This window comes from Piliocolobus tephrosceles, chromosome 19 (genome assembly GCF_002776525.5).
Source record: "Piliocolobus tephrosceles isolate RC106 chromosome 19, ASM277652v3, whole genome shotgun sequence".
Classification (NCBI taxonomy): Eukaryota; Metazoa; Chordata; class Mammalia; order Primates; family Cercopithecidae; genus Piliocolobus; species Piliocolobus tephrosceles.
The window spans coordinates 62,818,973-62,833,591 of NC_045452.1; the positions used below are offsets into that span (position 1 = coordinate 62,818,973).

General features: G+C 34.5%; 1 non-coding gene across 1 annotated transcript; it reads left to right on the forward strand.

The window, feature by feature from the left end:
- The first annotated feature begins 589 nt into the window (after nt 1-589).
- On the forward strand, nt 590-663 carry LOC111553009. Its single transcript, XR_002734800.1, has one exon. It is a non-coding gene; the product is annotated as a small nucleolar RNA SNORD74 (small nucleolar RNA).
- The last annotated feature ends 13,956 nt before the right edge of the window (nt 664-14,619 follow it).

A 14,619-nucleotide genomic window follows, 5' to 3' on the forward strand; every position in this document is an offset into this window, starting at 1 on the left:
GTGTTATACCTTTAATGGTTTACAATGCGGTCCTACTTCTAGGCTACATGTTGTAATCATTCATTTAATACCTCACATCTTGAGCTTGATACAAGTTATTCTGGAACAAAAGTCCATATTACAAAATAAAAATAAACCTTCAATGTAGTTGTCTAAAAGGCAGATTTTTTTTCTTCATTCTAGTAAATTTTTTCTATATCATTTTGAAATTTAATTACATATAGGTGACTGTTCTTTCTTCATCTATCTTCTTTCCATTGCATGTAACCCTTCATGGAAAAATATGTACCTATAAAGATACTCTATATAATTTTACTTTTTATTATTTTAAATAATAATGTAAGACTACAAAACATATTAGTGCCTACGTTCTTTTAAAATTTTACATATGATTTTAAATTATTTTTAAATGATACGTTGAATAATATGACAAAATATAAATGTCACATCACAGGTAGTTCAAAGTGAGAATTAGAAAATATGTCCAAAGTATGATTTAAAGCTTAAATATTTTATATTTTCTACGTTCATACTTGGAGATACAATCTTAAGTAGCCTATCTTTGCCTATCTTTGCTACTAAAAAAGAGGAAAACAGTTTCTGATGAAGCCTATGTTGGTAGAGACAACTAAGGTTGTTGATGAATGCTAACAGCTCTATCTCACACACACACGCACACACACACACACGACTATGAGAGACCATTATTTTTTTAGCTGGTAGATGACTAGGTAGTTTGCAAAATGATCGTTAGTGGCTGGTTGCTCCTGGATTCCAGAGCAAAAGAACTTACAATTCAAACATTATTTATGAGTGAAAACAACTAGTCATAAGGCACTAAGAGCAAAACGTACAGAGTTTGGTTTCACCTGCAGACAGTGGTCACCTGAAGCAGGAGCTGATGGCTGCCTGCCCAGGTAAGACACATGCTGTGCAGCGGTGAACCTGTTTCATCCACCTTTGACTTGCCAGGCCTTGTATGTGATGTCTTGTAAATTTGCCCCAGTTACAGATAGATATTGTTCACCATGAAATTAAGGCCCCAGAAAATGTGAATATAATAAGAGTAGTTATAAGTCTTTATAATGTATGCCTTTACACATATGCCTCTATTGTGAGACATACAAAATTCTTAGTACGTTCTAAAACAAGTAAAAACAAAAGCACCCCATGGTTTATCACATCATTTTGTTATGCTTTATGCTTTTTAATGCAGCCATTGCTCACTTTCCTAAGTGCTGCAGGAGCTTAACCCCTGGGAAAAGTCAAGTTTCATGGAATGTGAAACTTATTTGAGCAACAGAAACTAAAACTATCTTGGAATAAATATGTTCTACATCTGATCATTTTTTATTTCATTTATTGCTGTTTGCTTTAGTTGGTGGACAGTCTATTGAGCAGTAAGAAAAAGTCAGACTATTTCTGCTATGCACGAGTACATCACTTAAAAAAAACTCACGAAAATATTAAAAATGACAGCAGAGTTAGGTAGCATCAGAGTGGGTTCTGGTCCTCTAAACGTGTGTGCACCTCACAGTGGGGGAATTTGATTAACCCCAAGTGTGCCAAGTAAATCAGAGCCCAGGAGCTGGATGCAACGGCTCCGTAGTATGAGTTCACACAGAGAACATAGTTTCTGCTGAGGGATGGTTGTTGTTGTTGTTGATGTTACTGAATGTGGGTTATTTTTAATTTTTAAAATGACATTATGGCTAATTAGGGGTATTGGCACAGCGTGGACTGATGAAGAAACTGACTACAATTATAAAGACTTCTGGGACCAAAACAGTCAAACGTATGCCTGCTACTCATGATGGCCCCAGCAGTGTCTATATGGTTGTCAAATATGATTAAGTGAGAAGCAAACTGGATTTATTATTTTTTTCCTACAGGACTTAGATGCCCATGGATGTGGCTCAGAGTATTATCAGAGTCCTACTTCTTTTCTTGTATTTTCCTTGAACAGTCAGAATACTCAAGAAAGAGAAAAAAACTCCATATTATTATATTCTCCAGGGTCTATGATATGGCAGGATAAATCCGAGAAAAATCATCTTCTCTAAGTAATTTTCACAATACTTTATCCCTCTTAAAACTTGAAGTCAGTTTCAGACTTGTTTATTTTTCACATTCCATATGTTTGAAACTGACAAAAAGCAAGAAAACGTATTGGAAATACACCAATAAGATGAAAAACAAACAAATGAAATTTAACTTTGGGGAATTTATTTTTTAAAGCACACACAAAAAAGAAAAATAACCTTTGCTTAATCTCATGGGGTCACCTATTGAAATGCAGCATCTAAATATAGTTTATGTTTGAGTTTTGTTCCCTAAGAGTATTTTTCATTTGGGAGAAGTGCACTTATGATATGTTACAAAAGAGCCTGAATGGGTATTCAAATAACTGCTGTCATCAAAAGATTCTTTTTTTCAAGGAAATGACGATAGATTTTTATACTTATTTTTGTTTTGCTATGGGCGTTCTAGAATGATAGAAAGATTCTCATTTGTCTCCCCATCCCCTGGCCCCCTGGAAGCTATTGAAATGTTCTGGTTTTGTACAGTGTAGAACAATCCTGCAATAATAAAACATTTCAACTTTATACAAAAGGTGAAGCTTTCCATTTGAAGATTTTCTTTAACAGGAAAAAAAATTAGAGAAAATGGACTGACAGCTTTACAAAATTCAAACAATTCCCCTTGCCAAGACATGTATTTTGTGAGTTTTCTTTAATTTCGGATTTGGTGTGTATGTTTCCTCTAACAATGAATGCATTCAATTTCAGAGTTTAGTTTCTACTCTCCCTACTCAAACCAATCTTCACCTTTTAATAGGCAATTATTTTTCTGATTGCTTTGTAAAAACTTTTTTCAGGATGATTGTGAGACACTCAGCTTTAAGTTATACATTATGGATGCATTTCAAACAAAAAGAGTGGGCTATAAACTGTAAAATGGCACTTGATTGGTAAAAGCATCTTAGAATAAGAAAAAGAAGCAAGAAGACTACACTTCAAAGTACTAGAAAACTTTTGTAACTTACGAATTCATAAAAATCATAGGGGAATCAGTTGAGAAGAATTCTTTTAAGGAACAAAATGAGCAAAGCAGTATTCGCTGTGATTGTTTTAATGGGATAAGTAGTGTAATATTTTCTCCCATTGGCCTTAAATCTCACTTCACAAAATGGAATATTCTCCCACTGTTTTTTCTCTTTATAACCCATTACTTACATGGAACTACCTTTTTTTAATGTTGAAAAAAGGACATAAAACCAAGCTTTCATGATCTCAACTGTTTCATATATATTCATTTGAAATGCAGTGTTTTGAAAAACATTCTCATGTGGCAAAATGAAACAGGAAAAAACTGTTAGAAAACAAGAATAAATAATATGCTGCATATTATGGGAATTTAACCATCAGGTATGAAAAGAAAGGCAATCCCACTCAGCTCTGTGATACCTCACAAAAGTGTGTTTAGCAATGCTAATTTTAGCATTGCCTACACAAATAGAATAATAAAAATACATGTGGCTAAGCACTTGAGACTTGTAATTGCGATATTGCATAGACGATTCCACTATGATTCAATTCAAATCAGGAAAATTAGTTGATATTTCATGAAACTAACTAAACTTAAAATAAAAGCTTCCTTCAATCTCGACGTTTTAAAATTAATTTATGACAGACTGTTTGAAATACTTGTTTAATTATTAATAGAAATGTTTTATCTCATGGATCTCTTAAAAAGTTGCATTTGATATTTTTCTACCACTGACTAAACACAGAAGGTAAAATACACACATGGTTGGGCCAATATTGCAAATATCCTAATTAGTATCATGCTACAGAAAAACAATGAAGAGATTTTGTCACCAATTACTGACAATTAGCCTAAGTACAACAGTTAATTTCATGGAAATAAAACCACTATAAAATGAAAGGAACAAAACCTCTCATAATTAATGGCATTTGCCTGCATTCCTCTATTGGTTATTTAATTAATGAACCGTAAAAGTTTGAAGCAATTTGAACAGCTAAACGCATATGCAAAATTCAAAAGCCTGTGTATCTGGATTTTCTGAATTTTAAGTATCTGTGGAAAACATGTATTTGAGCAGCAGAATTATGTATACCGAGTTTTTATCCCCTGAACCTAAAGATGTCATACTTTCAGACAATGCTTTTGTCAAACAATAAAACCTATTATATTAAGTTACAGAGAAATGTCTTGTGAGAGCTTGTCATTATCCTGTTATAATGCTTCTAGAGATAGTGAACTGCCAATAATTATAAAAACATTATAATGTTAAAAGGTCCTGTCTTCTCTCACTCTTTTTTTTTTTATTATTATACTTTAAGTTCTAGGGTACATGTGCATACTGTGCAGGTTTGTTACTCTTCTCACTCAAAGTTTGCTCTGCACTTACTTCTCCCATGGCTTTTCTAATGTCACACTGTGGTCTGTGCTCATGAGCATGAGGACGTCCAGTGGTGATCCCAGGTCAGTTTTGTCCCATGCATTAACTCTCTGCCACAAGTTTCAGAGCTTGCAGTGTCAGGATGTATTACGAAGTCAAATCAAGATTTAAGATGTTGTTCTGGCCTCTCCCAAAGCTGGAAAGGACTCATTTTGCAGGCTACCTACCAATTGACAAAGTAAAAACAATTCAAGGCCAGTGACTTCTACAGCTAAACTTCAGAAAATGTACCCTTGCAAATATTTTTCCAGTTTCAAACAGTTCAGAAAACAACATTTTAAAACCTCACAAAACCTCTCTATAGACTATTGCTTAATGAACAGCCACATGGATTTTAAAACTTTAAGTACACAAATAAACATTTTAGAGGTTTTTGGCTGTGCAGAGATAAGATCCTCTCTGGGGAGACGACTAGAAACTGCTGGGCTCCTTTGTGCAGACTCCTGGAATGTGCTTGCTTTTCATTTCTTTCTTTGTGTCTGGCACACTGGCCTCACAGGCAGTGTCTTAAGCCATGCAGGGTCAGGGCAAACAGAGAACTGCATTCATGGACAGATCAAGTTTATGTGAGAATCTGCTCCTCCACTGCCCTCAATCTCCATATGAATTGTTAATAAAATCTCAGCCTGAAAGCTCATCACCCCAACACTGGGGAAGTCATGCAGAGAGTCCTCTCGTTCAGAAAAACAAGATTTCTTTATCTTTTTCATCCTTCGCCAGCATTCGTGGGAATTCTGCCATGTAACCTCCTCCTGAACTAACCCGCACCCCCTCCCCAACCAATACCCCATTCCTCTCCACAACTCTCTGGGTCACACCTGATCATCATCGGGGGAAGCTGGGAGCCAAAAGACAAAAAAAACATTCTTACACCCACAGCAAATCTACCGCAATATCAACTTTGCCTCTGCAGTATTTTGCTGCTGTAAAAACCTTCAGGCAAAGGGAAATATCAATGCTTATTTCTTTTCCAGTTTGTGTCAAACACTAGAAAGACTTTCCCATAGCTTTATGACAGCATATGTACTAGAGAGCCACAGATATAATAAAAGGTCACATATAAAGCGAAGAACAGAGTCCTACCCTAATTAACTTGAAATCTCCATGCAAATACTGGACAGGACCAAGACCCGATGTGTGTTGCAGGCAATCTTGCGTGTCTCTTCTAACCTTGCTACAGTCTAGCTGGGCCTCTTGTTTCCTCTGCTTTTGCTCCTTGAAAACTGTTTTAATATCGAACGCTTTTCAGAGGGATGGGCTGATGAACGAAAACATGAATTTCCTGCTTGCCCTTTAAGGTGGGTTAAAGGGGGTGCTAGCAATCAATTACAGAACAAAAGAACAACAACAACAAAACACTTAAGAACCTATAAGTGAATGTATAACATTCTTTGCAGTCTATTTTTTTTTCAACTAAGTGCTTCATCTGTATTTATTTACCTTTATCATAAATAATATACAAGATCTATTACATTAAAAAAAGGAATGTTTGCCCAGCAGTTCCTAAAGAAAAGCTGTTTTCTACTGAAAGTGCCTTTAAATGCACTTAACTTTCATTTCTACTTGATGAGTTAACAAGCAGTAAAAAAGTTTAAATTTTTTTCTGCATTTATGCTTCAGATTTTCAGACTGCCTTAACACACTCTGATCTATTTGCAGAACAAAAAGTTACATTTTCAAGTCTAATTAACATTCTGGCCCTATCAAATCTTTATTTTCTTATTTTATTTTGGTAAATAGGACAACATTAACTTTCAAACTCTGTACACAGATGATTCCAAGGTATTTTTCAGGAAACGTTTTTTTACTGCAGCTGCATATGTCAGAGAAAGTTGAATACTGTTTAAAAATAATATTTCTAAAGTACACATAAATAAATCTGATTTGACTAAATATTATGCAAACTTCTATAACCATATATCCAGAAATGTTGATATTTAAGAAGATAGAAATGTAGACTCTCAAACACATAATTTCTTTTTAAAAAGGTAAAATAAAAGAAACACAAAATCATTCCTTAACCATTCACATAAAAAAAGTCATATAAATTTATTATTTCACTCAATTTATCTAAAACAAAGCTGCTATTATAAATAAAACACGTATTTGCTCTATACCCACAGGTATCACTCTTTGTATGTGAATCATAGGAAAGAATTCTCTTCCACCAAATTTCAGTCACAGAAATTTGACAAATTTTCAAAAGAAAGAAAACGTAGTTTTATATTAAACTACCAGTGCCTCATAGCATTCTATTTAGGTATTAAGATTTAGAAATGTATTACATACACATTGGAACCATAATTGTAATATAAAGTTCAATGGTATTCTTTAGCATTGATATAAATTATTGTTATAATTAATATGCATCCTACTGTTTCTGAAAGCATAGAAAGTTCAATGGCTCTTCAAATATACCTAAAAAATTTACCTTTAAATATATAAAATCAGTAAATCAATGGATGCTGAAGACATGCTTGCAGTTATGCAAATGAGTGAAAATAGTTATTTTAGAAAATGGAAAATGATCTGAAATACATATTGCTCTTTTGTGGAATAATTAAACAATCAACAAATTTTATAGTAGTGAGTTTAATATTTAGTACGGCTATGTAAAAATCAATAGTTTTTATTCATAAGACTATATGTTAATGAGTTATAACACATAAAAATGTTAATGTGGTAGTTTGCTTTCATTAATCGCCAAAGGAATCCTAATATTTTAGGATAGAGTCTGTATTATCAAACCTCAATTTCTATTCTGACAAGTATTTTTGGAGAAGCAGAAATTATTGGTTTGATCATTCCCTTTAAGAATTTGCTCTTCAAAATATTAGTGCAGTTGTAGAGTAGGGTTCCCCATTCTTCTTCTAAGGAATGTGTTCCATTGATTTTCATGGGGTCTTGCAATCCATAACAAGGTGAAGGAGGAGGCAAAGTTGAATGCAGATGTTACTGGCGGGCTTGAGAAGTGGCAACCAATAGTACTCTCTTTTCTGCCTGAAACCCTGCCAGCCAAAGAGAGAGAATGTGACCTCAAGAATAGCTGGGAGGTGGTAAAGGGTGGAAGCATTTGAGAACTCGAATCTGGATGTGTGTATTTACATTGGGAATACAGATAGCAATGTGACTCCATGATAAGAGGTTTAGCAAAACTTTTAGAGAGCTTCTGATAAACCTAGAGACAAGTTGAGGCTTTCATATTGTTATAGACTGAATGTTTGTATTCTCTTAAAATGTACATGCTGAAGCCCTAACCTGCACTGTGACTGTGTGCAGGGATGGAGCCTCTAAAGAAGTAATGAAGGTTAAACGAGGTCATAATGATGGGACTCGATCCAACAGTATTAGTATCCTTACAAGAAGAGACAAGAGAGAATTTACTCTTTTGCTTTCTGTGCACACACATATGGAGGAAAAGCCATAGGAAGACAGCCATCTACAAGACAGAAAGAGAGCCCTTACCAGAAACCAAAGCCCTTGATCATGACTTCTAACCTCCACAACCATGTGAAAACAAATTTCTGTTGTTTAAGCCACCTAATCTATGGTATTTTGTTATAGCAGCCCAAACAAACTAATGTTATCACATGTTAAAATCAGCAATAACAACAATAGCAAGTTGAAATAAATCCAGAAGTGCATTCTAAGGATATTTTTGTTCTGCTTGGTATCTTCTCCCTTCCTGTAGAGCCAGGTGAAGTAGATAAGAACTGCAGTATTTGTCCCTGCTTCTGTTAGAAAAGGTTACCCCTACCGGCCACATGCTGGAGAGCTTCTAGATCTGTCTTTAATCAGAATTATCAAGTACATACCTAAACTAGAGAGTATAATGGTTAATTTCTCATGTAGTCATTTTCCTTCAAAATACCTATTTGAGAAGAAAATGTATAGCGTAATGATGAAGAGTATAGATTTTTGAGTAAGGGTCTAGATGCAGATTGAGCTTCAGGTACCTGCTTGCTCTTTGACCTTATGTGTCCCTTAGCCTGTCCAAGCTCCAGTTTCCTGAGCTCTAAAATAACATTACGGACATCAAAAGATTGTAATTTATACTTGATGCTAGTAAACTGGCAAATTCTTCATCATGATCATGACCCACGTCATCATCATTTTCATCACACTTCTCTAGGCTTCCTAAAATTCTTTCAGTTTAATAAAGGCAGCAGAAGTCTATATATTTGGATTTGCACAATCTTAATGTCCTTGGAGAATCACTTTCACAGAATTTTAAAAATATAATGTCTAAAAAATCAGTAAAGATCAGTATGAAGAATAGCAGTATCTTGACCTGATGCTAAGATGTTTCTAAGGACTCTGCTCATTATACAGTGCTTTAAAAGTGACTGGTGTACATCCTCCTCTCACATCACAAGAAGTGTGTGTGTTTTCACCCTTGATTTGCACTCTGGCTTCATGTGGCTTATGTTAAACTACTGTGTGGCTTTCTTGACTGGCATATTCGCAGTTTTATTCCCTTTGCTCAATCCTTTCTCTCTCCTTTGTACTTTATACTGCTCTTTCAGGAGGGTTCAGGTTTTGTCTCATATTTAGGAAGATGAATTTAGAAAGACTAAGGCAGTTAAAAGCATGGGATGTTGGAACTAGACTGTAGGGGGTCAAAAAAAGTATGGCCACTTAATAGCTGATTGGTTTAGGGCAAATTAATAATCCTTCCTACTGGTTTTCTTATCTGTAAAATAGGTGTGAAAAGGATCAGGGTGAGAATTAAGTCAGTTACTACACATGCCAGAGCATTATTGGAAAATGTTAACCATTCAATATATATTAACTGCCATTAATAGTGTTCAAATAGGCACCATGCAAACAAAAAGTCTAGCATAATCAATGAAACAGAAACATTTCATTGATCATAATAGATACTAAAAAAAGAAGAACATGAGGTTCACCCTCAAATATACTGAAATTTAACTGGTGAGGCAATTCAGCTTATTAAAGAACTTTTTAAAGAAAATTAGAGAAGAACTCTTTAGGCAGAAGACTACGTTAATGAGTTATTTTTAATGTTCTGAAGGTGGACCAACATGGTACTGGGAGACAATATGCTTCTCTGCTTATCAATGGATGTTTAAGGAAGCTTAAAGATGTTTTGAGGAAAATTAGAAAAATTATGAGTCATAAAGATGATATCAAAATGATTACAATCAAAATTAAATCAAAATATTTATATCAAAATAATCATAATATTTGTCAGTAATGTATTACATCTGCAGGTTCTATATGTAATATTGAGAAGCCATTTAACCACTCGGTGGAGACATAACAGAATACTCTATGTCTAACCTTATTTCTGTTTTTCCAATTACTATACATTCCTTTGAAGCTTGTAGTCAAGATATGCAAGTGCAGTCCATCCTTGCTATTGATTTAAATATTGTATTCTATTCTCACTTAAGTAGGAAAATGTTATATATAAAGTCTATAAAATGTCAAACAAAACATATACATCTTATTCCATTTTATAGTTATGCTTTTGCAGTGTATACTATTGAAGTGAGGTTTTTTGTTTGTTTTGTGAGACAGAGTCTTGCTCTGTTGCCCAAGCTGCAGTGCAGTGGCACAATCTCAGTTTGTTGCAACCTCCCCACCTCCTGGGTTCAAGTGATTCTCATGCCTCAGCCTCCCCAGTAGCTGGGATTACAGGCATGCACTACCATGCCTGGATAGTTTTTATATTTTCAGTAGAAATGGGGTTTCACCATGTGGACCAGGCTAGTCTTGAACAACTCCTGAGCTCAAGCAATCTATCCACCTTGGCCTCCCAGAGTGCTGGGATGACAGGCGTGAGCCACTGCACTCAGCCAAAGTGAGTTATTTCAAATGAAACTCTAGGAGTTAATTTGGTTATAAGATGACATAAATATTTATAAGGACAAAGAGGTATGCTTTTTTCAAACTGAAGCTTAAAAATATATCAAAATGACGGAAACTGTGCCCACTCAATGCAAGTACACCTCCCAAACTGTTTAACATTGCATAACTTGTATCCTTGCCATAGTTCTACAAGAAATTATTCTCTTTAAATTGTAACATTAATGTTGCTAATGGGATTCTATTCAACAATCACTCACTTTTCAGAAATAAACACACCTAATGAATTAGAGTATTCCATAAGCAACATCAAAAGTTACATGTTGTATAAAACCCAACAGCATTTGAGATCAATAAAATACAAAGAAAACTTAGAAACTACTTAGAAACCAAAATTTAGAAACTAATTTTCACAAGATTTTTTTTTCCTGGTTTTAAAAAAAAACTCTCCATTTATTTTAGAAATATTTTGAATATGGCAGTTCCCAACACATATTTTCCAAGGATGTTACCCTTTTTTTTTAATATGCATATTGTTGAGGTAGAATTCAGTCACAGAAAGTGCTCCTGATTCAGGTTTACTCAACTCTGGAGGTATCTGGTCCCTAGGGAGTGCCAGGGCTGTGGACCTTGAGCACTGTGGAGAATACATGAGAATCAGGTCACAACAGGCTCGTGTAGAGAGTCCAGGCAGTCCTTTTGATTGTGTTTGGCAAAACATACTCTCCCACATTTAATTCTTCCAACTACAACCAAAAGTAAGCTCTAAATATAGAGAGTGATGGAAAAAAATTATTATTTTGCCAAAATTAAAGCAGAATCTTTAGGTTTTAGCATAGGAGGAAAAAAAAGCATACTTTGTGTATAATCATGAAAAAAGTTCTATTATCTTCCTGAAATATAAAGTTTGCTAAAATACAGGTTATAGATATATCGTGTATAACAGTGTATGTTCTAATGCAACAGCATATCTAGCTGAAACACAACAATATAAATATAAGATAACTAGCTGAAGTAGAATTTAAGAAATAAAATAATATACCCATTTCATACAAAATGTAGTTTAAATGATGCTTAAATTAACAAAAATAACTTAATAAGTGGAAACATAATTAACTATCATCATTACCAAATAGTCACCTGTTGGCTGTTGTCCGAACACCTGTTGGTTATGTTATTCAATTACATTCATAAATATTTTATCTTATTATGAATATTTATATTCATAAATAACCATAATATTTTCTTCTTCTTCTTCTTTTTTTTTTTTTTTTTTTTGAGACAGAGTCTTGTTCTGTTGCCTAGGCTGGAGTGCAACGGCACGATCTTGGCTCACTGCAACCTCCACCTCTCAGGTTCAAGTGATTCTCCTGTCTCAGTAGGTGAGTAGCTGGGATGACAGACTTGCGCCACCACACTCAACTAATTGTTGTATTTTTAGTAGAGACAGGGTTTTGCCATGTTGGCCAGGCTGGTCTCAAACTCCTGACCTCAGGTGATCCGCTTGCCTCGGCCTCCCAAAGTGCTGAGATTACAGGCGTGAGCCACCCTGCCCAGCCCTTTATTCAATTATTTAACTGCTGTTTATTTCATGCATATTATATGTTAGATAGAGTACTTACCTCTAGGAATAAATAAAAAAGGCATAAGATCTTTGCCTTTGTGATGGAATTACTACTTTCTCTGTATTTAAAAGGTGTGAAAACTGAGACCTATAGTGGTTAAATGACAGTAAGTAAAAGGTAGAGATGGGATCCCAATCCATGGGGCCTGAGCTCAAAGCCTATATTTTTGTAAACTGACAAGACGAAGAGGTGAAGATTATCCTTCAGTTTCCCTTATTTTATATGAAGATCTTGGACATTTATTCAGTCCTGTGAATTCTCTCTGTGTGTGTATGTGTGTGTGTGTGTGTGTGTGTGTTGCCCTATTTTTTTTTGACTGAAAGAAAGTTTGTGAATTTAGCAAGGAAGAAAAATAAACATTTGAAATAAAAATCTTTTCACTCAATTTACCTAATAGTTCATATGAATGTTTCTTGTTACAGATAACTTTAAGGCAGTGTTCTAAAGAGACCATGACTCTTAATATCGAGATTTTTATAAAAGGAAGGGTAAAGACTCTTTCACAAGAAGGAAGCAACACTTATCCATCAAATATCTTTTTCTTTTCTCTCAGTACATGATGTTTTCATTCAAGGAAAGCTTTAATTTGATTACAATAATGTCAACCAATCTTGACAAGAATTTTTCCAAAATGCCCTTTAATGTGAAGTGTTTGTCAGCATTGTAGAACACAGCCAAATATTACCCTGTATTTAAGGAGATCAATAATAGGGTAATACTCTCTGATGGTAGATCATACTAGAGAAAACACTACGCCATAGCGTTACCTTTCCTACAAATATAAGTCATCGCCCATATTGTGAATTAGAAGTAGAATGGTGCTTTTCCCTAAAAATTTTAAACATAAAAATTTTACTAACATAATACATGACTCAAATACAGTTGAGATGTTGTTCCAATACAGTTTTAAGCTCAATGCTGTACTAGTCAGAAATGTGCTTCCTAAGAGATTTGCAGAATAGTATCTCAGAAGGTCATCATTGGGGAGAAAAATAGAGATAAAGACTTTACTCATCACAGAAAGAGCTGAACTCAACCCAAGGCTGCAAATACAATCTTCATAAGGCTATCCAGTGATCTATAAGTTTGATTAACGCTTATTCTCTTTTTTTTCCTGATGCTCCTTATTTACTCATACGGATGAAAATATTGCAGTTCCTTGACATTTCTTATTTTATCACATGCTTTCTAACAGTTGTTTGTAAAATATTTATTATTATACATGTAATGTGGCAGAGATATACTTTAATTCATTTTGTTGCTTATGTAATTTTTACCAAAATGCTTATTTTATTTTGTTGACTCTATGGAGATATGTTTAAATATAATGAATATTATCATCTGTTCTCTAGTAACCACTACTTGTACTATACTCATATTTGTTTTTATCGCTTTATCAATTATTTAGTATGTTTTGTTACTGTCTTCATAACAATATTTATCAATTCCAGCATTGTTTAAAGCTGTGATATTTTACACGTTATTTCAAGGTTGGCAGAATATTACCACATTTTCAGAACTTATAAATTCCTACTGAATTCAATTATACAATTTACTTTATTTCTATAAATTGTCACCCTACCAACACTGTTACATCATTGAACCACTTGAAAATCACATTCAATACATGATTTTTAAAAACCCATATGGCATTGATATAGATCAAATGCAGCAGCATTTCTCAGTCTAAACATGTACAATAATGTTTAACCATACCTTCTTAGTAGGCATACTCAGCTGTGAATATAACTGTTAATACTAGGTTCTCACAAACAATCAAAAGCCCAGTTGGAATATTCCTCTCTGCCACCATATTTTAAACTTGCACTACATCATTTATTGTTATAAGCTGTGCTGTTCAATATGTTAGCCACTAGTCACGTGTACATATTAAACATGTGAAATAGTAATTTCAGGAACATATTGCTTTATGTTTAAATAATTTAATTCAGGGGTTGCTATGGTTTGAATATATACTATCCAAAATTTCAAATTTAAATGTTGAAACTTAATGTTCAATGTGATGTATTAAGAGGTAGGGACTTTAAAAAGTGGTTAGGTCATGAGGGCTCCTCCCCTTGTAAATGGGATTCAGGGGATTAAGGCTTCATGGAGCATTTGGATTTCTTGCCCTTCAGCCTCCTGCCACGTGAAAACCCAGTGTTCCTCCCCTCTGGAGGATGCAGCAAGAGTACCATCTTGGAAATGAACAGCAGACCTCAGAGACAATTGAACCTGCTGGAGTGTTGCTCTTGGACTTCCAGCCTCCAGAATTTTGAGAGAGTAAATTTCTGTTCTTCATAAATTATTCACTTTGCAGTATTTTGTTATGGCCACACAAAATGGACTAACACAGGTGTCAAAACAAGAAACCACCCTTCTCTTTTGCTTTGTATCTGTTAGTAGCAGTGGTTTTACATATTCTTGGATGACAGACAACTTTGAAAGAGAAACAATCAAAACTCTAGGCCCTGCTCAGAAAAAAAAAAAAAAAAAAAATGTGTTTATGAACATGCATATAATGTTGCAGATAATGTTAGGGTTCACAGACCTTCTGCAGCCGAATAGTGGATCCAAGTCAAGAACTACTATAAAAGTTATTTTGCTATGCAGCAGCATTCTGTATGAAAGCCTTTTGGGACATCAGAACCATGGGCAGGGGGAACCTGGACAAGG